The sequence below is a fragment of the Lepisosteus oculatus genome, chromosome 11 (genome assembly GCF_040954835.1).
Source record: "Lepisosteus oculatus isolate fLepOcu1 chromosome 11, fLepOcu1.hap2, whole genome shotgun sequence".
Classification (NCBI taxonomy): Eukaryota; Metazoa; Chordata; class Actinopteri; order Semionotiformes; family Lepisosteidae; genus Lepisosteus; species Lepisosteus oculatus.
This window is the reverse complement of record NC_090706.1, coordinates 31,867,857-31,893,030: the sequence shown is the minus strand read 5'-3', so window position 1 is coordinate 31,893,030 and position 25,174 is coordinate 31,867,857. Positions and strand designations below refer to the sequence as shown.

General features: G+C 34.4%; 1 long non-coding RNA gene across 1 annotated transcript; it reads left to right on the top strand.

Moving 5' to 3' along the window:
- Positions 1–4,383: 4,383 nt before the first annotated feature.
- LOC107077678 (uncharacterized) lies at positions 4,384–25,174 on the top strand. The gene is made up of 5 exons (XR_001478676.2): positions 4,384–4,550; positions 20,172–20,259; positions 21,144–21,221; positions 21,626–21,682; positions 22,027–25,174. It is a non-coding gene; the product is annotated as an uncharacterized lncRNA (long non-coding RNA).

Genomic DNA, 25,174 nt, shown 5'->3' with positions numbered 1-25,174 from the left:
GTTAATCATTCTTTACCAGCTTAATATGTACTCATCTGGAATGCATACAGACCAAAAATAATTATTCCAAACTGCTTTGTCCATGTTATAGTACAGAATAAATTGAATATGAAATGGAAAGTAACTGCTGGAGGCCTCTGATTTTTCACTTTGGAATGCTGCTTTAGCAAGTTAATCATGTATTAAGCGTTTCCTAGTTTTCATTTAAGAAAGCTGATCTGGGTGTCATGGTTTTGCAGTGGTTACCATTGCTGCCTTACAGTAATGGAGATCTTTCTTCTCAATCTCATTCCTTGGAAAAGTGCGAGAGGTTCTAACATAGCCACACTAAATAATGCATAACAGTTTTAGCATCCTCAGGAAATTATTTTTCAAAAACCTGTCATCTGCCAAGCTGTCAGACACTACTGGATGTGGCTATGAAAAACGTTTACCATACCTAAATTATTTCTTGTGTTTTTTGTGTGCTTAAACATGTTCATGGCTCTTAAAATATAAAGATCATTGTAGATTTAAATACAAAGACCTAGATTTTAATGTAATTTAAATGTGACAAAAGAAACTGAAGTCTACTGGTTTGAAACCACCCAGTTTACTTCTGGTTCTATTTGCAATGGACAGGATTTGGAGAATGAAATGCCTCTATATACAGGAACAAGTAATAGGTTTATTCCATGCTGAAAAAAAGAAAAAAGAGAACACAATGTTTCGGCCGGTGTGAGAGAGACAAGGCAGTAGGCAAAAGTAATGTAGCTGGAGAACAAAGGCTGGGAGAGAGGATGTATATATACTATATACTCTATATACAGTACTGAAATCAACTTCCCTTTAAATTGTTAAGTGAAGGCAAGACGCCAATGTTTTTTTTTCTGTGGGGGTGGCAACATATTGACTTTAACCTTGATTGTTTTCATTGACAATTTTAAGTCTAGACACCCCTAGGTGGGTCTGGCTATAAGTGTCTCCAAAACAGCAGGGGTTTGTTTTCTACATTTAGTGAGCTCTGGGAGATGTTTGATGCCTGGAGCCGAGATCTGGAATCACACCATTAATGCACTGACAGTTGTTGTACTTCTGAGTCTGAGGCAATTTCTGTGTTTAGGGAAATTGGATGAACACAGTTGTTTCCCTGTCAGTTGCTCTCTCTACAACACAGTAATATCACAAGGGAGAGCTGAACTCTCATATTCCCTCAAATGACTGATTTTGATTGGAGTAGGTCATATTAAGTTCTGGAACCTAGCTAAAGGTATTTTTTTTCTAAAATCACCTTTCAAGTTGGACAAATGATTGCCATTTAGAGTAAATGCAGACCTCAAAATGTTTGCTACTGTACATGATACACATGTAAAAAAATCAATGAAGAAGATCTTGCAGTCTCTCTGTTTCAAAAGTTTAATCAAAAACAATCTCCAAAAAGGACAAGGATTAAGCATTGTTTTTGGCACTCACTAGACAAGCTACAGAAGATTCAGTTCCTGCATAATAAATATCAAGAAGAGTGATAATTGATTTCTTCCCCCTTTTAGGTTTTACCTTTAAGTGCTCATAAATTCTTTAGTGAAACATTAAGAATTAACGCATCTATGTCCCCTGGGATGAAAAACAGTTTGTAGTTTTCATTGAAGTTCTGTATCAGACGGAAACTGCTCAAATGATGTTGTCAGTAATTAGAAGGGTTGATCTGTTATTCGATTGCATTTTTCTCCACTTCACAGTCTAGACCATTCTTCTTTGCACTAGGGCAAGTTAGTTAAGATGAAATACCCACATGTTATAGTTATGTAATTGTGTGTAACTTGCAATGGCTGGCTAGCATACTGTACCATTGCAGTGTGCAATGATCTGATTTTCAGTGCTTTTTCATGGGTAATTAACTAAGAAAAAAGGGTTACGTAGCTCATTTAACATCTACAAAGCTGCCTTTTTTGCTAGGGATTACTGAGAATCAATCAAAAAGCACGTCTACCTGACTGTGAGAATATTCATAATTTTAGAAATAATATAAATGTTAAGACATTATGATTCAGTGTTTATTGCAAGTCTAGGCATGATGGGTTCTTGTTTGACCTGCTTGGGTAAGGGTCAACCACCTGCCTGTGGGACATTTGGACCTGCAAAGGTGGAGATGAGTTAATGGAGGGATACAGAAGAAAACCTTATGTGAAGAGATTTGCTTCCTTTATAGCTTTTCAGAAAGTGGCTTTGTGAAAGATTGTAAGAGCAAAAGAGGCGAAAGGAAAAAGGAATTGTCATTCCTGTAATATGCACACGACCACATAGTGAATATAGCTACAGTAAGTGCCATCGGCTGACGTCATTGACCACATGACGTTCCATGTTGATTAGTGTGTGGGAATGGGATTCATACAAGTTAAGGAACACAGGGTGAAGTACACATGGGTTAACATGTTTGGAGTTATATTACGGAATAAAGTGTTTTTGTTCTTGAGCAGCACATTGTTGACCTGGATCGTTTTTTCACACACAAAGCGCACGAACAAGACAATTCCTCAGTCGCTTTTGGTTAAAAACTCAATTCATTTACCTTTTAATTTAATTAATTCCATTGCTGTTCTAAGAATGTACAATATATGGGACAGTTAATGTGTTTTTAAAAATAGCAAAATGGTCAACCACCTTTATTTATTTTTTAATTTTGCAGAATAGCAGTCTGCTAAGAGTCACAGATATCCCCACCAGTAAAAGAAAATCAGTCTGCATGTCAATGAGATAGTCCTAAGTTAATGACATAGATGCATAGATGGGGCAATGACATGGCTCTGTGGAATAAAGTCAAAACTTGCAAAAGCATGTTATGTGTATAAAAGTTTTCAAGACATCTTTCTGTAGCTATCTTTGATCAGTGTCATCAAATAGGTGTCAGCTTATTATCCAAAGTAAGTGCAGTGAACCAAATAAATAAATTATTTGTCAATTAATGTGTACTTGGTTCTGTTCATTGAATTCTCAGTCCCCCTACAAAGCTGCAAAAGGTATTTTCCACCTCACTCTGGGCTCCCTTGTTATTGAAGACATGTTGTGTATTACTGTATATTATGTCGGACTGGGATAATTGTGTTAGGAGATTGGCAGTATGTGGAGATGATTTGCATTTATTGGACTAAGCCTCACTGCTGTGCAGATGGACAGAGCTTGTCAGGCAGCTCGCAGGCATGCCAGTCAAATACCCTTTGGAACAGCTAACAGCTTGACATTTTTCTAAATGTAGATTAAAATAAATCACAGCACACAACAGTGGAAGATAACTTCAAAGTCTCTGTTAAACTGCAAGAAATCTCAGGATGTTTTATATGTGAAGCACTTATTGTAAACTTGTATTTTTAGATATTTCTTAAATGTGGAGTTTAACAGCTGTTTCTATTTTGGGGACTTGATAATAAGGCAGGGCATCCCTTTCATTCTAGAATTTGAACTTTTGGAGATGGAGTGAGCAATCAATATTATCTGAGTCATTCCTAGCTTGATTCACATTCTTGTTAAAAATAACTTTTCAGTTAGTAAAAGTAAACACAGTTATCCAAAGCACTTGTTACACAGAGGAGGCAGCCAGGGAATCTGTCTCTCTTTTGACAAACTGAAGTGATGACCCTGTCATCTCGTAGACTAATTTAATAACTCTGTGTACATGCCTTGGAGCAAAGAGAAAATTCAGGAGCAGCAGAAGTCCATGAGAATTTTACATCTGAATGATACTGGAAAACATAGTAAGGTTTTTTCTTTTTCTTAAATTGCATTCATGGCAATTAGATATAGATAATTTTGTTCAGACTTCAGTGACTCGTTTAGCCTTTCAGTGCTTTGAAATTAAATATACTGAATATATCAGCATAAAAGACTTGACAATAATTATAAATGTCAACTCAAAGAGATGGCAACAACAAAAGTGTGTTATTACTAAGACACGAAGGTGAAAGTGCTGCATAGATGACTATCTACTATATATACTTCAGCAAATCTTAATTCAGGCAGTAGTGAGTATTTCTTAGCTAAAGATTGTTTTTCTTGCAGTTCTGGGGGAATAATCCCAAAGTAAAAATAATTCCAAAATATTTTAATGATCTAAAACCTCCCCATTTACAGTAGTGTAAAAGAGACTTGACCACCTTTATTATTAAAACATGTAAACATATTTATTTTTACAGCATGCAGTTTCCATGCATTTGGCAAAAGATTTCAGTGTCTCCGAATTCCAAGGATAACATAGAGCGAATTAAACAAGAGAGAGAAGAAACATTAGTTGAAGAAGCAGTCCTTTTGCATTCGCAACGCGTTGGTAGGTGGATAATGAGTCTCACAGACCCTAAACAGAGTCTCAGTGGCTAGGATTGGTGCAAAACTAAGCACCTGACATTCTCTGACAGGGCTGGGAGACTCAGAGGAGGGATGCTGCTTCGTATGTCACAGAAATTATGAATGGGCAGCAAAGAGTGCTTCAAGAAAGGCAAGAATTCACCAGCAGAATGAGGAGTGCAAACCTGTGAGCTTCATTGCTTCCTCTTGGTGGAGAGACACAGAGCAAAAAAAAGGTAATAGAATTCTCATTTTCATTTGCTTTTCGTTAGCTGTCTCTGCCTTATTTAAAATACTGTTTCGCAATACTGGAAAGAATAAGAATCTCTGAGGGTGTTCTTTAACTGATAACATGTAGAAGTGCTGGGATCACTTTTTATTATCATCTTTTACAATAAACTAGGGAGCAGAATGTTTTTGCTAGGCTGTAACAGGTTGTATATTAGGTCCATCAGACAGCTAATTTAAAACAGTATGCCATCTTGGTAATGTGTCTTGCTTTCTTTCACTACATGTATTAACAAGTAATTAATAAAATAAGCAATCCAGAAGTAAACAGATATAGTGATCTGGACAGAAATGCAGTAAACTGTTTGGAGGATAAATAAGGTTTGATATATATGTATTTGCTAGAAGAGCGTGTTCATAGGTCCTTGACTGGTATATTCTGCATTTATAACAGTCTAGAGGTGATAATAATTTTTTATATTAATTCTAGACATGAAACCTTATATCTTATACCTTATATAAGGTAAACTGTATGTCTCATACCTGCTGTAAATATCAGCTACATCTGCAGACAGTTTCAAACACTAGTAATGTTTATAATTATATATATATTATTATGATATATATCATTATAATGACATATACAGTGTATACAATATATAGTAACATATATTGTATCTGAATTTACTGATGAGCACAGAAATAAACATACTTATTGTTTATATTATAACAACACATTGTTAGACATTTATAAAATGATAGTGTGTATCCAAACTGACAAGGAGAGGAATGGAAAGAGGTCATTTTATTAAACATTGATATCTGTGTTCAATGTTTTAGTGTGTGTTTTCAAAATGGCTTTATCTTTGTACAACCAGTTGAAGATGACAATGTGCTGTTTTCTCTGGAGGTTGAAATGATAGCATGTGGAGCAAGTAAAATAAAACATTTCCTTTCAAGAAGAAATGACAGGCAAAGCTTCTTGTTCTATGAATGATGCAAATTCAAAGCTCTGGTACCTCAGTCAGGTGCCTCTGACAGAATATGGAAAGATATGTGTGGAAGGGTGTGTCTGCGCTTCTGCAGTTATGTTCAGAGCATTCATGGGTCGATGCAAGAGAGAGGGAGGACAAGGTTGTCCACTGAAGGAATGCCGCAGTTCAATGTTGAGTTTATTTCTTATCATCTTAAGGAATTCTGGGTTTTCAAAGATTTTAATTCATCATATACACAGCTGAAGCAATGTGTTTCTTTACTGAAGTCATTTCAATTTCCAGCTCTCCATATAAAAAGGATCCCTAAATTCCAATGGACTCAAAATCAAGTTGTGGACTTCAGGATTAGATATGAATTTTTTTTACAAGTGACCCATATCATTAGGGTAAGATGAAAAACCACACCGTGTACCATATAGTTCCTGGTTCCTTCTCATGTCCACATACTACTGAATGCGCAGCTGTGCACAGCTGTGTAAAATGGTCACTTATTCAGTATTGTTTGTTTAGAGACACTTGCCTGATCTGTTTTTTCATATTATTGTTGGTTTACCAGGTGCTTATGCAATAGGACTAGGATCACTGACTTCTGCGTGGTCTCTTGTTTATTGACCTACTGTATCTGTACTTTAGCTTGGGGGTAAAACAGATTAATAGGATTCATGCTGTAAAATGGCTAGCTGTTCATTCAGTGACCAAGATGTAAAAACAACTGTATAATTTAGTCAATCTGTAAGAGAAAAGGATTTTGCAGTGGTGCATCTCTTAACATCTCTTAACATTACTGTCTACACAGTAATATACTGCATTTTATTTTAGTATCATGTATTTGACCATACATTGAGAGTTATGTTTTTTTTAATTACCAGCTGTGTAATATCTCATAAGGAGGAATGAATCATTGTCTTCAGGAAGAGTTTAAGCATCTGGAAATATGTTATAGATTGAAGAATCACAGATCCCAGTTTTGGTTTTGTTAACGAGACAAGAAGTCAGTATCTATCGGTTTTGATCAAACTGATCTGGAACAAAAATTAAACACCTGTCCTGATTTAGGCTTCATTTGGAAAGGGTAATTGTTACAGCACACTAAAGGTATGAACAATGCTTTTGTGCAGAGAAAACCAATATAAATGGTTTATATTGTAAAACAAGTAACATCCAGAAATATGTTATGGAGTTTACTTTATACCACATACAGTAATTATTTACCGAGATAATGCCTGCCTGCATATTTCAGTATGCACATTGCAATTACTTTTGTATTTTCCCCTTATTATATAGTCTCTTGATATATATAGTCTCTTGATATATATGCAATATTTTACTCTCCTAATGACATTTTAGATAGAAATGTGAGATGGAGGCTTATTGTTCCAGATGTAGCACTGTTTAACTTCCAGACTTGGATCTTCCATGACACATCTGGACCTCAGCTCACTAATAGAGGGCTATGGCAAATGTCTGTGCCATACATCTCTACAGATTGGACAGAATAGATAGACTGCAGTAGAAGTGCCATTCTGGAGGTGGAAATCTCAGGCATAGATGCAGCTTCTGCTGAAGTCTTTCATACTAAGAGGTCTCTGCTATGCTGGAAACCAATATGATTCTCCTACTGACTCTCTTCCACTCATTTGTTCAGTACTTGGAGAGTTGTACATGTCTTTTAAGGAAACTAATTTAAAGACACCAAGAAAATGAATGTATTCAGACTTGACATGTGATCTCCACTGGGTCTTTAATACAATTGGCATTTCAGGTGCTCCACGTTTATTAATGTAAAGGCTTTTTTGAGCATTGGATCAAATCTGTAGTTTTAATCAATTATTCAATGGCAGTGGAGGTATATTTATCTAGCTCTGGTAGCTACTCAACCTGTATCAAAGCCAAAAATACAAAAAAGAGTTACTGAATACATTTACAGGAACATAGGAACTCAACATTTAACTTTTAACCATAAATCAATACAGTATATATATAATTATTTTCCTTTCTGGGTATTTTTGGGTTTCCTTGTAGTCATTATCTGCTTGTGCTAAACTAATTCTTCTTGTTCAGTTACATAGAGAATTAGCTTCTCTTGTTCATTATTGGTCAATTGTCATTTTTATCGTTTGTCAAAATTGAAAGATCGCCCGTTTTATAGAAAGAGAAGGGCCAGAACTAGGGGAATGATCACAAATTCTGGTAGGTTCTGGATTAAGAAATGAAGATACTGTAAATAATAGTATTGGAGTTGGCTTGTTGTTCAGAGGGATATTACAGCATTGAAGATGTGCCACCCAGTTAGGAACACAGATACGAATTTGCATTTAAATGAAAACCATAACCAAAACTCTGGGATGCCTATAATTTCTATTGCTTTTGACAGTGAAGGTACTGAAAACTTCTCTTAATATCAAATAACTATGTGCTCAAGGCATGTAAAACAGAACTACTGTACATTTCATTTGTTTGTCTTGATAAAAAGTATATTCGTAGGTTTGTGTCTTATGATTGAAACAAGGTTTAGCACATTAATAAATAAACAAAAAAGGAAAGTAGTTGTTTTACTAAATGCATACAGTCGTTTAAAGAACCTTCTGGGTTATTTAAAAGGGTTAACATTAGACAAAATGCTTAAGATGTTTAATGCTATTCAGTCTCCTACTGTAAAATGGCTTAATGGTAGCTTCATTTGTGAAGATTAAATTTTATTATTCAAAATAATTTGTTTTTAAAGTTTTTAAATTACATTTAAAGAGTGATGGGAGCCTCATATTTTCCAGTAGAGCTCATTGTTTAACGGCATGAAAGCGAGAAGCAAATTCAATTTGAACTTGAAGCGAGAAACACACACATCAGCCAAGATAATTGTGGAATTCCCTGCCACATCATATTCCTTTGAATGTCCTTTCTTTAAGCCTCAGCTGAACTTTGCCTACCTATGTGCTACTAACTGTCACAGGATAAAGAATTAGTTATTTGGAAGAGTTTGTAAGGAGAAAACATTACTGTTAGACATGCTAGACATGCTGTTTGTTACAACAGAGAAATGCATTTTTAAGCTTTCCCCCCCGAGATTCATATTGACTGCATTTAAAGACTGTCACATTTGGTGTACTTAATTCGTTCATGTGGATAAATTGAAGAGAAGTTCAGCTCAGGGGCCTTTGGATCTCACTAAAGTAAAGGCCAGCTCTTGGTGTTTATAAAGTTAGGCAGTTTTTCAGAAGAGCAATTATAGGGATAAAGACATGAAAAACTAGCATATTTGACGAATTACATAAAAACTATAACTGATGACTTTAATAATTTAAAACTCAATGGAAGCTTGGAGATGTGGCCACTCTAGAAGTAAAGAACATAAGAATTGGGGACATGAATGCTTGTGATCCAAGCTGTGATTATGTGTTCAGTCAGTGTCTTAACATACCCATAACATGGCAGAGATCACCTGATATAAGAAACTGCTTACAAGGACAGCTCAATGCTGAGCTGTCCTTGTAAGCAAGGATCAGAGCCAATCTAGGTATTTCCAATATTAATACTTTATCCAATCATTTATCTCATAAAACGAGGTAAAATATTTTTGCTGTTGGCTAAGCAAAGCACTTTAGTTGTGCTTTGATTTAGTATTCTGTAGCCTTTCAGTTTGCTTTTTTCCTTGGATCTGGCATTTGAAGGGCTGTACTGTACATACTTTGCATAAAAGAAAAATAATTAATTACATAAAAACCTCCTTGTATCATCTGTGACCTGATTCCACACTTCGGCAGATTTCATTTGCCTAAAGGAAATAAAATCACAGAAAGTGATAATTGAGATTTTAAATGGATTTTTCTTGAAGGGTATTTTTGTCAGTGAACATGCCAGTGTGTGTACTGAATGAGAGCATGAAAAAAATGGCACGTTTGCAGTTCAGAGCTCGGTGATATAGGTGGTGTTATTATAAATGAAAGGCAGATAAGATACATAATAGAAATAAATTAAAATACTACACAGGGTCACAATGATATATCTTGTCAGATAAAGAAAAAGAGAAATAACATTGATATCACTTTTCACGTAGACCGGATCTTTGGCGAAATATAATATACAGTAGTAGCAGAGATAATGTAAAAAGTGAATAAGTGCTATTCTTATCTTCTTGTAAAAAACATTTTAAGTAGTATCTCAATAAGTAACAATTATATCTGCAATTAAGTAACAAGAATAATAAGTAAAAATGCTTTTCTTTGATGGCAGCTGAATATATAATTGACAAATGGATAAACAGTGTTTCCTTTAAATAAATGTATGATTTGGATTTTTTCCACAAATTGTATGCTCACAATAACAAGACGTCAAACAATATTTAGACAGCTGTTCACAATTATTGTGCACTTCAGGAGGCATGGAGGACGTCACACACTCATCACCATTTACGGGGTTCCAGTCGAAACTGTCAGCACCTTCAGGTTCCTTGGCTTCCAGATAAGTGAGAGGCTGAGCTGGTCAGAGAAAACTGCTGATATCCTCATTAAATCCCACCAGCGCCTTCGCTTCCTGAGACAGTTAAGGAAGTGGGGGATGAGCAAGACAACACTCACCAATTTTTACCGTAATACCATTGAGAGTGTTCTGACCAGTGGTATGACGGTGTGGTATGGTGGAGCCACAGTACAGAAAAGCCAAAAAGAGGGTTGTGAGGTCTGCTCAGAAAATCATTGGGACCAAGCTACCCTCCATTTACCAGATACATCTTGACCACTGTTACAGCCGGGCTCGAGCTATACTTCGGGACCCAATTCACCCTGGCCACGATCTGTTTTCACCCCTGGGTTCTGGTAGGAGGTATCAGAACACTGGCCAATAGATTGAAAAACAGTTTTTTCCACCAAGCAGTCCACATCATAAACAGCTCAAATTAGCACCTGCCCAAATTAGCACTGTTTGCACTATGACCTGTCTTGGCTGTACTATAACGTCTATTGTCTAAATATATTGTCCATATCCGTTTGTCATTTGTGCCTATTTTTTTCTCTACTGTTACTGGGTACAGCTGAGTGAGTAAGCATTCCAATATACTTGTTGTATATGGCAAATAAAAAATCTTGAATCTTGAACCCCTATATTTATATAACTTATCTTTCTGCATCTTTCAGCTTAGATTTATCATCTTGTATTGGCAATGTCTGACAAAACTTTCCCTCAGAAAAGCAGTAAAACAGAAGTATGTCTCTAACAGTAGACAAAATCAAACAACTGCCATATATTCAGCGTGATATATATTATTATAAGTTATGTTGTGTTTGTTTTAATAATATAATAATAAAATTAAAATTATATTGATATTTAAAGTACAGCCTTACAAAGCCAGCAGAATGTTTCATGCTCTGAATTTGGTCAAATGATTCTTCATAATGTAAATCTTTTTTTACATTTTTTACATACTGTCCAGAGTAAAATTACTTAAAGTCATGCTTTGTATTAGGCTGTCTCCAGTTAGAAATCATTATAAGCAATCACAAGAAGGTGAATCCTTACCTTCCTGTATAGGAATCCATAGTTACAAACATTGAAAACAAATCTATGAAATTTCACCAGAAATTTGAGGCAAAGTGGAAATTTTGGAGGAAAAGTGAGTTTCAGTGTTGCTAAGGTGAAAATATCTTTGTGACTATTGCTTTTAGCTAGAGTGAGCAATATGAGCCATGGCCTGCAGGAGCAGATGGGATATTTGGCTTTTAAAAAAAATAAAAATGGAAGCAAAATGAAAAATCAATTCTGTAAGAAAGTACATCTACCGATTCATCCTCTTTATTTTTACACAATGACATTAATAAATATTTTATAAGTCAGAGAGGGTCATATTAATGGTGTAGTACATGTGTATGTCATAAGCAATGGAACACAGAAAGGCCAATATACAGTAATTCTACTGTATGTACAGATAGCAAATTATTCTTCTGACCAGTTTTAAAATTTAGTTATTTAATTTCTTATGAAACACGTTACATTTGCCAGCTATTTTGTTTTGTAATGCTTGTGTAACCTGTTATTTGTTCCCATGGTGATTCTTTTATTCAGTGTGCTTAGATTATCATTATGAATTTTAAAAAAAGAATTTATGCAATGTGACTAATTCAGCTTTTAAGAGGTGCTCTCCAGAATGATTATGAAAAATTAGGATGGGAAAAACTACAGGTTACCAAATGTAGACAGAATAGTCTATCAGCCACTGAGTTCAATCAATCAATAAATTGATTTTATTTATTGACTAAGGGCACAATTACAATCAACTGCAATATAGTACAATTGAATTCACATTTCTATAGCACCTGGAAGTATGAAGATCTCGAGACAAAGATAAAATCTTTATTCTTCTTACTTTATCAATATAACAGTAGAACACATTAATGAAAATATTAAATATGTGAGAATAATTCTAAAATAAAAACACTGAGAAGAGCTAAAGATATTACAGTATCAGTTACATAAAAGTAGTGAAATAAGTACATATATACTTGTTAAAATACTAACAGTGTCCGATTCTCTGACTGAAAGGTACTGTATATCCCCTAGTTAAAGAAGATTTGATAAAGAAAACTCTAAAAAAGCAAATATATTTACACAATAATGCATAACATGGAATATATCTGCTTGGCAGTGTTCTCTGTGACATCCTGAATTTTGATTGTAAGAACTATGTTTTATATTTGAAAAACCTAAAGGGAAACTGCAGTCCCAATGTCTCATCTTGGTGATATTACAGAATTAAAAAAAAGAGAAACGTCAAACTTTGTGAAAGTATTGTAAGTCACCATGTTGTCGGAAACTTGCATTCTATTTCCCACGAATTGCAATGTGATGCAGCCCTTCCTACTCACTAGTTACTGTAATGACTAATGTAATGTGATGTACGAGCGAATACGTACAGGTTGTGCAGCAGACATTTCACTGCAGAAATGTTCCAACGTGATCTGCATGCAGAGTTAGCAAGTAAGTAGTATTTGTTGTCAAAACCGTTTTGAAATCAGGAGCAATAATTTTATTGGATTGAACAAGAGAGCCTGCTTGTTTAAAATGTAATAAGACCGCAACGCATCACCGGATGCTTTGTTGCCGTGTTCTGAATCGTAAAACATGGCGCTGTGCATACATGGAAAATTAATCTATTTTGTGATGTAAATTGGAGGCTTTACAGGTTTCTGTGTACATTTTACTTTTATTGTTTGAAATGCACTCATCAATGCTGATTCTTTCTAATCCTGAAATGTAAAAATAACTTTGCAGCTCTCCTTTAACTCAATTTGAATAATTTATTTAGAATTTCTCCTCCATTCAATTCCACTTGAAGCTACTTCAGTAGAACTGGATCTATAAGTTGAAGGCCTGTGTTTAAAATACTGATCTCTGAACTCTGAATAATAAGCATATTATTATTACTTTTTAAATATTTTTTGGTTATAATCCTACTAACGATTGCTTTGCTGGTTTAAATAGAAGACCCAAGATTAATAGATAGCAATCCTAAAAAAAACTACTTATGAGACATTATACAACGCTAAAAATAATTTTATAACAAGTTTGATGTGTATACAGTAATTTCAGTAATTTCAAAGTGATTTAATTTAGCAATTTTGTAGATCAAACAATCAAATATCACAATACACTATTAACTATATTTACAGTGTATTTACTATTAATTCCTCCTTAGAAAAGACAAATACCTTTTCTATTCTTCAATTTACAGATGAACAATTGAGCTGTCCATTTCTAATTAACTTTGTGAGGACCTGTTTGTGTTTTAAAATGTGCCTATTTTTCTTGTGTAATGTTGGTGCTTTGTGTTGGTGAAATAAAATCACCTGCAGCATTAGAGTACTGGAAGTGTCAACTGTCTTTAGCAAAGATATAACCCCAACCTCTGTTTATGGCTATAGTTCTGATACGTAGCTTTGTTCAGGTATTAATTTGCTCTTATCTGCACAAACACCGGTGAACTTGCATGGTCACATCATTAACATGGATGAATGAACAGTTTAATGACTTTGGTTCTTCAGGACTGCTGTTTCATCGGTACTATACATGAAGAAATCTGCCTGAAGTGTAGGCTTCACAATTCTCTGCTGGTTTTAGGATGTCACTGTTTTAGATAACATCTTTATCCTTCTTCCGGACATACTGCAGCAGTGTTCAACCCCATACTGTGGCTGTTGAGGTATCATTGCCTTTTCTGCCAATCAATTATTAATGGGCAAAGGAGGGGGACAGGCTGAGCTATACAGCTGGCAGGAACTTTGAGCAGGGCGTCCTTCACTCCTGCTGGCTTTTTTCCGTACCCCCTCTGAGATGACCCCTTTCATTCCTACAGAGCAGCTTCATTACCTGGTGGGGCAGAAAAATAAAACAGGCTTCCACAGTATGCGATTTTGCATGCTATAGCATCTGAAACCAAACTTTTAAGTTCTAGACAAGTCTAGGAGATCTAAGGAGTTTTTAAATGACAAACCTCTAAAATACAGCTACAGGTACAATAGTACATCTGCAAGGAATACACATTGCACTGTACATCTAAATGAAATACATTAGATTTTTTTTCTCCAAAGTGTGTTTAAAATAACTGTAGATCAGTATCCATATCATTATCAGTTAGCTATATTATATAAGTGTTTCTTAACAGTAGATGGTATTCAGTCTGAAAAAGTTAAAGCTGGTACTGTAGGTGAGTGCAAAGCAACAAAAGAGTAAACAGAGATTTTAGAGAAAGATTTTTAGGCATGACTGGTTATTATCGAACTTTTTGTAAAAACTTCTCTAAAATGGTACATCCACTTACTAGTTTACTTAGCCCAATGAAAACGTCACCTGGTCTGATGAGTGTCAACATGCTTTTTCGAGAGCAGTATGATGAGACAGGAAGACCGGTTCGCTATTTCTTGCGAAAATTAAACAAGCATCAAGGTAATTATTCCACCATTGAGAAAGAAGCATTGGCCTTATTATTAGCTCCATAGTAATTCAAAGTTTATGTGTAATTGTTTATAATTGTTACACTTACCATAGCCCTTTGGTGTTTCTGCACCATATGTATAATCAAAATCAATGACTGATATGCTGGTCTTTGTTTATCCATAATTATAATTTGGAAATTCTCCACAAGAGAGGGGCAGAAAATGTGTTGGCTGACGGCCTTTCTAGAGTTTAAACAAGATTTGTTTTCCTTTGTGTTTTCCATTTGTCCAAACATTAGATGTGTGTTTTTATGGGTGGGGGTGTTACAGTACATCCCAGAGTGGTCCGTGTGTGTTTGTTTTGATTCAGTGTTCCACACTTCCTGACCTTGGTTGTTCTTCCTCCCTATTGGTTCATTAATTTATCCAACTTGCTGTATTACATCATTCGTAATCAGCTTCTCAACCAATCAGATCTCAACTTCTTCAGTATTTAACTTCCGTATAGCTTCGACTTTGTTGATTTGTGTTCATCGCCTTATACTTTCATTTGTTTGTATTAGCCTTTATTTCGCCATTACCTTGCCCAAATGTGTCATATTAACCTCTGTGCTCTTTTGTACTGTATTATTTGTGTCTACTCTTGTTTTCCCTTATTTGTATTCGTAGCTCACTTGTGTATTTCTGTGAACTTTTGTGTAAAGGGTTAGTTAAGGTTGTCAGGTACATTGTGCACACATAGTTCTTTTTATCTTTTTATTAGAAACACTAGTTTAGGATGGGTGAGTGCCTTGTGTCTTTTATGGTTTTGGGTAGTTAGTGAAGGTTAGGTAGGGCATTAGAAGACAATGAAGACTGAATGTTTCAGGTTTTTGTTTTGTAGTTAGGTCAGCTTCCCCTCACTTTATTAGCTTACGCCATTTTGTTTGTTATTTTCTTTCCTTTGGCACTGCTCAAGTTCCTTTTCCCTGTGTGTTATTGTGTTCTGTACATGTACCAGTCACTTATTCAGTTTTTAAAAGAAATCATTTTTGCACCAAAGCTTTCTAAGTCTCTCACCAGAAACCCACCTGCATCCAAATCCATCCTAAATGTTACACCCCTTTACCCCTAGACACCTGGGGTCATAACATACAGTATCTGTAAAACTCCATAGAACTAAACTGTATGTTAGACCTCAAGTGCTCCAGAGGACAATCAGATGAAAAGAGAAAGTTCCTAATTAGGCCAGTTAAACAATATTTAGTGTTTGACTTATTAAAGTGTAGTAATTTTCAATGGATAACTAAAAATGTAGCATACTGTATATTTTTTTAAAAATAACTTTTACAGATGCACTACAGAAAGCACAGTGACAGGTTGCATCACAGTGTGGTATGGCAACCGCAGCATTGCTGACTAAAAAGCCCTACAGCGGAAGGTGAAAACTGCCCAGTCCATCCAGGACATTTATGACAGACGGTGCTTGAGGAAAGCTCTAAACATCATCAAAGACCACACACACCCCAGCTACAAACTGTTTGACCCTCTACCATCTGGAAATAGTACCGGAGCATTTGGGCTGGGACTACCAGACTCAGAGACAGTTTTTACCCCCGCAAACTATTCAACTCCCAGCCCCTCTCACCTACGATCTGAACCTCAAACACACATTGAAATCTACCTCTACCTCACATGTCGAGATGTTCACTCCCCATAATTTTCTATCCTTTATTTCATTCTGTTGATGTATGAGTTTGCACATCTGATGTTGTTTTGCACATTGCCTGTTACCTGTTGTTGTTTTGTACATTGCCTCTTGTCTGTCTTTCTTTTCTTATACAATTGTGTTGTTGTTTTTTATGTACTTCTTACTGTTTGAGAGCTAAGTAAATAGCATTTCGTTATGCCATATACTTGTACTGTATATGAGTATAATGACAATAAACTTGAACTTGAACAACATTTATCTTTTTACAATAACAGCAAGTGGTGTTCTTACTACTGTAGGTATTGTTAGAAAAGGATAAAACGTTATAACTTTTTATGAAGTACAGAATATAAGCTTAATAATGTTAGAACAAGCCCGTTTAAACCAGAACCCATGTAAGTTACCAAGTGAAAGACTTTGATGCATAAAATATTTATGCATAATTAATATATTTATTAAGGCTGTGTATTTTTGTCCAATAGAGCAATCTTGTTTTTATAAAATATACCGACCTTTTAATGTTTAGTGATTAACATTTTGTAATACACAAAATTATTAAAAATCTAAAGAGTATACAACTTAAATTCTTAATTTTCCCTCAAATGCTGTACATGAGAACTTAAACTTTCTTAGCTCCACATTGCGGTTTTACAAGGTGCTTTCGGATACTATTATCACTTTCATTTAACATACGGTAAAATGCGGTAGATGCGCCACGCCCACCGCGTTTTAACGAAGCGTACCTCGCGCATTTTGAATAGCTGGATCTGTGTAAAAGTAATGCTACATGTCTAAATAAGTAAGATCTAAAAAGATAAAAATATATGTATTTCTCCTCCAAATTGCTCGTATTTGTTGCAGAGCCCCTAAGACAATGTAAAAAAATAATTTATTTTTCATTATGCTCTGAAAAAAGACTCGGGTAAAAGCTTACATTGACGTTACATGGTATGTGAATATGTGAATTGACTTCACAGGAGAATAAATTGTTGTCGTAATAAGAAAGACGTGTGCTAATATCACTTTTAAAAATGCTGTCCAGCTGTGCTAACAGACTAGTTTAACCGGACTGAAACAATCCAGTCTGACAGTGTGGGTGGTTTGAGCTTTAGAGCCGCATGAAAATGGTTTTTCTGGCATGATGAAAGACCGCGTTAGTTAGCAACTGATTCAGAGCATGGATCACGTCTCTCAAGTGAACTTATTAATATCCTGGTATTGTGCACAGTGCCAGAAAGCAGATGAAACGATTCCCATTATCTCTTAATAGATGATTATAGAGCTCCACTTGGGAGTTAAGGCAACAAAGGCTTTAAAGCAAGCAAATGCAGTTAAAGCAACAGTGTAGAGATCTCTCTTCTGAACTCTAAAATTGAAAATAAAATGCATTCATTTTTTTTGCTTGCAAAATTAAAAGTCCTAATATTTTCTTTTTACACAGATATCCACTTATCTCTTTCTGTTCCAGAGAACTGTGCTTTTTATGTAATCTGTGACTTTTGTTATTGTGCCTGGAAGCCTTGTTGACATCTTTATGCAACACGATTAGTTATTTTAAAGCTTAAAGCGCTTGTGACCAACAGTATGGGAGTATGGGTTCTTATCTGGAGAAGAAGACACACAGTGTTTAATATCAAATCAAACTTTTAAAAATATTTGTGTTTTGTCAGCTTGTCTGAAATAGGCATTTTATTACTGGATGCCTGAGTTCTCAGACTTCACACAACAATTCTGAATTCTGACCTGTAAGAAAAAAATGAACACGATGTTGAATACTGTGCAAAAATCTGTGGAAAAATTCTGGAGGCATTAAGAACTGCTGATTAAAGCATTATACAGTAGCTATGAGCATAATTTTCTCAGAATGTCTAGTTGATGTTTGAAGAAGGGTAGAGAGAGAATTGCCTTAGAAAATATTTTTAGATACTATTCATGGACTCAGAATTAATTAATAACTCATTTTCCTTACTCCAAGAGCTGAGTGAGTTCATGTTGTATGTGAGTGAGATGAAGGGCAGATCAACTAAATTCCAGAGTTGCTGTAACAATTAAATTACTTGTACTAATTTAATTGCTTAAATTGTCAGAAAAATCAGCCGTTTTTTGTCCTTTTCTAATTAAAAAACATTTCTAAAACATAATTTGTTTTGCTGTGCAACTGTCCTATGTTGAAAATAAATGTATTTTAGTCTTAATTATTACTTAATTAAGTGTGTATCCTGTGTGTAGCATGAAACATCGAGATAGTGTTTTGGTTTTGAACCAGAACATCACTGCAGCAACAGTATGTTGTGTATTAAATATTGTATTAACTATTCTTTGTGTAAATTTTCCATAATCCATTCAAAACAAAGTATAGTTGGTGATTTGGGTTGATTAATAATGCACATTTGAACATCATTGTTTTTTGTAGCTATTACTGTGCAGTTTTCCAGTGTCTATCAGTCAGGTCTTGTCCTCACTAATTTATGGTCTTTTGAAGTGTTTGAAGGGTGGTAAATAAATGGAAATAGTGAACCCTGTTGTTTCTTGAAGCGTCTAATCTAATTATTGCTACCTTGCTTAAAGGAGAAAGTTCAGGGGGCTAAATGCCAGACTGCATTAATCACAAATACGAATTGAAATGAAGGACTGTCAAGCTTTCATAATCTTGTTATTTTTGGAGCATTTTACTAATTGAGTATGAGTAACCACTAACTTTTGTCACAGTGTGATGCATATTTTCAGCTCCATGAGTTCATGATTAGCTGTTTCACCAAAAAGTACTTTTGTTAGTTTGTCATGAAACCAGATTTATTTTTTATTTTTTTTATGCGCAGATGTAAGACCTACGAGAGTCAATTAACTTGATGAGTGCTGGGTAGGCATTGAAATGACACAATGGGACCCACTTATATGTCCATCATCTATCCAAATGTTATTCATAGCCACTTCATTTTACAAATACATTCATTTTACCACATGAGAAAAATGCTCATGTGGTTAGCATTGCTGCTTCTCTGAGCTGGAACCCCGGGTTAATTTCCTGTGGTGCTGTCTATGTGTAGTTTGGACAATATGTTCTCCCTGTGTTGACGTGGGTTTTAGCCAGGTGCTTCAGTTTCCACCCACAGTGCAAAGACATACTGATAGATTAATTGGCTTCTGAGAAAATGGTGTGCGTGTTGTTTTTGTGTGTGGCCTGTAATTGACTGGCATCCCATCCAGGGTGTATCCTGCCTTGGGCCTGTTTCTAGCTAGGATAGGTTCTGGCTTCCTGCGATTGCAAAGTTTACTATTCACAATAAAGATGCTCCCTTCATGGTGAAGGAGGGACAGACTGTGAGTTTTGCTGTTATAATAATAAGAAATAAGAATTCTGGTGCATCTGATGATTGTTAATATATTGTAGGTGGAATGTAAAGTGAATTTCAGCTTTATAACTAAGGACGATTGTGACACACTATGTCAATGAAACTACATGTGTCTACTTCTGTGTTTACATGCTGAATTCCACTTCATATGTACTGTATGTAGTTTAGAAACCGATCTCTTCAATATTTTAAAGAAGAGGTTATATACACATAATGGAAATGCTGATTTTATAAAGTTTTGTTGATTGCCACAGAGGAAACAGGGAAGCCTTTTCACTTCAGTAGTATGATATTTTGTGTGGGACACATTTTGGTAGACAGTTGTCCAATTTATATATAATGTATAATAGGTAAAAGCTTTCCTACTTCATATAAGGATACACAACCCTCTAGTGGAGAGAAAAACTTACTACATGACTATAAATATTGTTGAGGGATTTCAAATAGCACATTACAAATGTATAACAATGTGTTAAAATTAATTTTCAATTAAAGAAATGTATAATAATACATCAGGATAATCTGTTTTGTTTTAAGGCATGGTACTTAACATTAATAGGCATCAGTTAGTACAAGATTATCCACACTCATCTCTAAAGTGTTTCCGATAATCTACCTTACAACTGAGAAACAAATGTGTTACTACTGATTGCATATTTTACTTCCATAGATATCATTGTTCCAGAGGGTAGAAAGTTGTGTGAATATTCCAAAGCACCGTCAATCTCTGAAGTGACTTTTCAGCTATGGACCCAAAGGTAAAAAAAAAAAACTGGATAGATTTTTTCTTATTTAAATATGTTTTCATTCTGTTTCTCAGAAAGAATTAAATTCAAGCCACATCTATAGTTCGATCAAAGCACTTACATATATATGGGCACAAAATGTTAATGAATTCTGACAGAACAACTCGGGAATAACACACAAATACTTTATCCTTAGAGTCCCATGTAAATTCATTTGGAATTGCCCATTGTTAGTGACAATCTAAGAAAAAAAATATTGATATAGTTGTGTAATTGAAAAAAAAAACAACAATAATGTGTTCAACACCAAAAGGCTAACAAAGTCCAAAAAGCACAATGTTCACAATCTGTCCAAAGGCTACAACAAATTATCCAGTGGCTGCTCGGGTCTATGTGTCAAGGCTGTTAGAATACTGGCAATGCTCATGGAAATCACACTCATTATTAGCTTTGTAATATTTTAATTTCTCATGTTTCATAGTGAATAAAAAGTGTTTTGATATGTATTTTTCTCATATTTTATATTATTTTGTTCCATATCTATACTTCAATATTTTCTTTAAATCATTGTGTTTCTTCTGTACAGTGCATATACGGTACATATATTTTTATAGTTAGAATGAGAGATTCCATCCCATGAATTCTACTGATGTTACTAGTTATGAACGTTTCTCTTGCTAAATGTAAACACAGTATTCCATTTGGCTTTGCAATGATTAAGTTTGAATCATGTTTCACCAAAGCTGTCTGTACTTTATCATCCATATACTGTAGGTCTCTGTGTGCTAAAACACTCCACCTTGTTTTGTAAGAATAACTGTATGCAATGAAATCAAACTTCAAATGTATGACTGTTGATTTTTATATCAGTATTTATCAATTTCTTTCTCTCCTAGTGCCAATCTTCCTCTCCTCAGAAACAGACTGTGAAAAACAGGTCCAAATCCACTGAGGAGATCCAACAAGCTAAAAAGGTATCAGTGTTCTACAAAAAGTGACTGTTCTTCATTGTTCTCACCAAGACCATATATTGAAAAATAACTATTACTAATAACACTTACAACAATAACTAGAAAAATGGTAAGATACCTCAAAATTGAATGACTTCATTGTCTTTTGGTAAAATAAAACAAGAATCATTGGGGTATCCTGAATATTCATTGCACAAATGTGATCTGAAAATGTATTATTATAGAATGAATCAAATATATATTAAAAAATATTACAAATATCAGTGAAATATTCTGAATTTCAGGATTAATAAGTTAGTAAGTAATGGATGTTGCCTAGAAAAATATGACTTTTCCCTTTCTGTATATCCTATAATATATAGGAAGATTCACAGCAGTTTAAAAAAATAATTTCTCCCACATCACAGGCCTTTCACACTCCCCAGAAATCCCTGCCAGGGAAGACAGAACTAGAGAAACTTAAGGTAAGTTTTGCTGCAAAGCAAGCTTTTCTCAACAAGATCAACTTTGTAGTTCTCTCTGTGTCAGTCTGTTTTTTCTTCATGGTATATCTTAATAGTATTATTAGTATTAGCTTTACTACATATTGAACAAGAAGAAATCAACCAACCTGTATAACTATAAAGCTATGATACAAAGTTTAAGCTTATAACTATAAACTATAAGCTAAACATACAGTTCAACTGCACTTTAGTTTGCAAAGTTTGGAAACTATGGAACAAAATAACATACAGTGTATTTCTGCTTATTAACACTATTCCAAGCTGTCTTTCTGACTGTTGTTTACGGATCTTTGCTCCCATTTCAGGAGGCCTCTGATGTCTCAGAGACAACATCCTCACCTGAAGTGTTAAAATGAGTGGGAGATCAAAGCCGAATGGCTAGTTGGCTAATGAGTCATCCCAAAAAAAAGCATTTCTGTCAGTATCCACTCAAACACACAGCAACAGGGAGCCAAAACTGTGCAGTGGTTTGGCCTTGACTTTCCCATTGTCATCACCATGCTTCAGATATAAAGCTGACGTAATGTCAATGTAATGTCAGTCCACTGTACGTAAAGAACTGAATGTGCATTAACAAAAAAGCGACCTTGAAGTTCTCTTTCTCTGAATTCATTCTTCTTTCTTTATTTGGTAATCAGGGTATATCTTAATACTACTATATAGATCTGGAAGCACTTATTGTAGACTGAATGGTCTCTGTACATTTTTCATTTTATATAGTGTCATGCTTCAAGTTAACTAGTAAATCTGTAATGTGTGTGTAAAAATAAATCTAATTAAAAATAATAAAAAAAACTACTGTTTACCTCAGCATAATGTGAAAGACGTGGAAATCACTCAATTCTACTTCACCAGGAGCATACTTTTAAAATTTAGCCTGGGGGAAATCAGGCAGGTTAGAGTCTCTTCTTGGTGAATCTTACATTCTGCACTTTTTTTTTCTCTGACAGTTCTTCATTTGAAATTGCTATCCTGTGTGAAATGGTTTAAGTTTTACTCAGCATCTGTTAAACCAGGAGAATTGAAATAGTTGTCAGGGAATTCTAATAAAATAAATTAATTGGGAATAAGAAAGTCAAAGGTAGAAGACTACTAAAAAAAGATCCTTGTTTAAGGTAGCTTTCAAGCACCAAATACCACAACCAAGCAAGTATGACAGCCTGATGGCCTCTTTCTCATTTGTAACAGTTTCTTGTTCTTAATTTTCTTAGATGGTCAGAATATCTGTTGCTTAGAGTATGTCATTAAATACTTTTAGAATATGTATGTATATCCACATACAGCTTGTGTGTAGCAGGCACGCTTTAGAACATCAATATATTTAGTTAATTTTAAGGCCAGAGTAATAGCTATGCTAATATTGAAATTAAAAAAAAAAATTACTAAAAATGAACAAAAAGTAAATTACTTTCTGGAGCACAGAATCCTCCCTCTGGTATTGATTTTTACTCTTTCTTATTACTAAGTCTTACATGTATTAATTTTTTCAATCTCAGTAGGAGTTATTACCTTTTTTATCAGTAATATCAGAATACAAATAGCATTCTTGTCCCAAATTGGAACATATTCAGGAATTGCAGTTTTAGAAACACCAGGGAATGCTCTGTTCTGTATAATTTAAATTGACCAGGAATGGGACATATTACAATTCAATAATTAGTTTAAATAGTTTAGAATTTAATGACCTCTGTATTTTTCTTTCTATGTATAACTTATATACTGTACCATAATTGTGACCTATTCATTTTATCGGTCAAATGCCAGATAAATACTTGATCTAAATTCTTCAATAAACATTTCTCTTTGACTATCCCTAGCCAGTTTTCTGCTTCAAACATACTAATTTCATCTTCCATTTTATGGATATTTATTTCTGGGAATGTGTTCTGTGATAGTTTGTTTTTCTTATTTGAAGGTAAAGTACATTTATCACAAAATGGACATACACCTGAATGAGCATTCATACAGTATATTTGAATACAAATTATAGTACAAAAATGTAAGTATTGCTATGGTTCTAGAAACATTATTGTTTAAACAAGGAATGGTTGATTCAGTATATTTTGTTGCTGATATACTGTATAGTCACAAACATAATTATTTTAATGGATTAAAGATTTACCTCTTGCTTTCCTGTGTTATTTGTATTTTATTTCTCTTTGTCCCTTCATTTACACACTTGAACATTACTCAATAAAATAGTAACTGAGAAAAGGAAAATCAAACTATTGCTTAGTTTTGTATTAATTTTACTTAAAATAATTTAATGAATCAGCATAGATAGATACTTTATTGATCCCAGGACGGAAATTGCAGTGCAACAGCAGCTCAACACAGACAACACAGCCACAGTGCAACAAATGATACAATACTAATAATACAATACATACAATACAATACAATCAGTACAGTGAGAAGTGCACTAAGAACAGTTACTTACAGTCCAGAACACACAAAGAACAAACCAGAACAGAACAGTAAGCAAAAATGTCATATTGCACAATATGACAATAAATATAAATGTATTGCACAGGTCATATTAGTTTTTATTAGTTTTAGTCATCTTGTCTGGTAAATATTCCATTTTCTTTTCAAAGAAGGATGTCATTCATTATCATGGCTCTTATGTAAAACTTTAACTCTATTTTTAATTAATATACTTCTAGATGTAAACAAGTCATGCAATGAAATTTTCTCAACTAGAAACTGTGAATATTAAATCTGGCATTAGAATGGGGATCTATAGTAGAACAAATATAAACCTATACGAACTGAGTTTGATTCAAATTTTAATGAGCAAACTATGACCTCAGACTTTTTTATTTTCTTTAAATCCTTTTGCACTGTAAAATTACTAAGTAATTTGGCACAGTGGCACAGTACTTTTACAACTCAATAAGATACAGTACTTGAATTCTGTAGCCTATGCAAATTTAGTGAACAGTTCTGGGTCAGTAGCACTACCCAATAAAATGACTGACTAAAATAAGCCATGTTTCACACAATTAAATGTTGTTATCAGCTAAGATAGAAAAAAAAATCCTGGGACCTCTTAAGAAATAAGTGGAATCATTGTGCTGAGTCAAAGGTTCTCCCTTTCCTTACAAGCTACAGTAAGTGTTTTTCTCATTGGTTATCTAAATGGGAGTTGGTTGAAACAGTCCAAATATGTGGATTTTTAAAAGAAACACTCACTCTGAAACCATTAGTTTTTCTGATTGAAGCATTCTCTTGCTATTCTCTTCAAATAATACCAAATACCATTACTACTGCCATAAATACAATTTCCCAAACTGTTCTCGAAGAGCACCTTTGTGTAACACTAATAAACCAATTACCACTGGTTTCACTCTTTAACAGTCACTGACTTCATTTTATTTACTTGTGAAGTGGCAATATAAATGTATTGATGTGAACCAGGACTTTGATGAATAATAAAACTTGTTTTTTCTA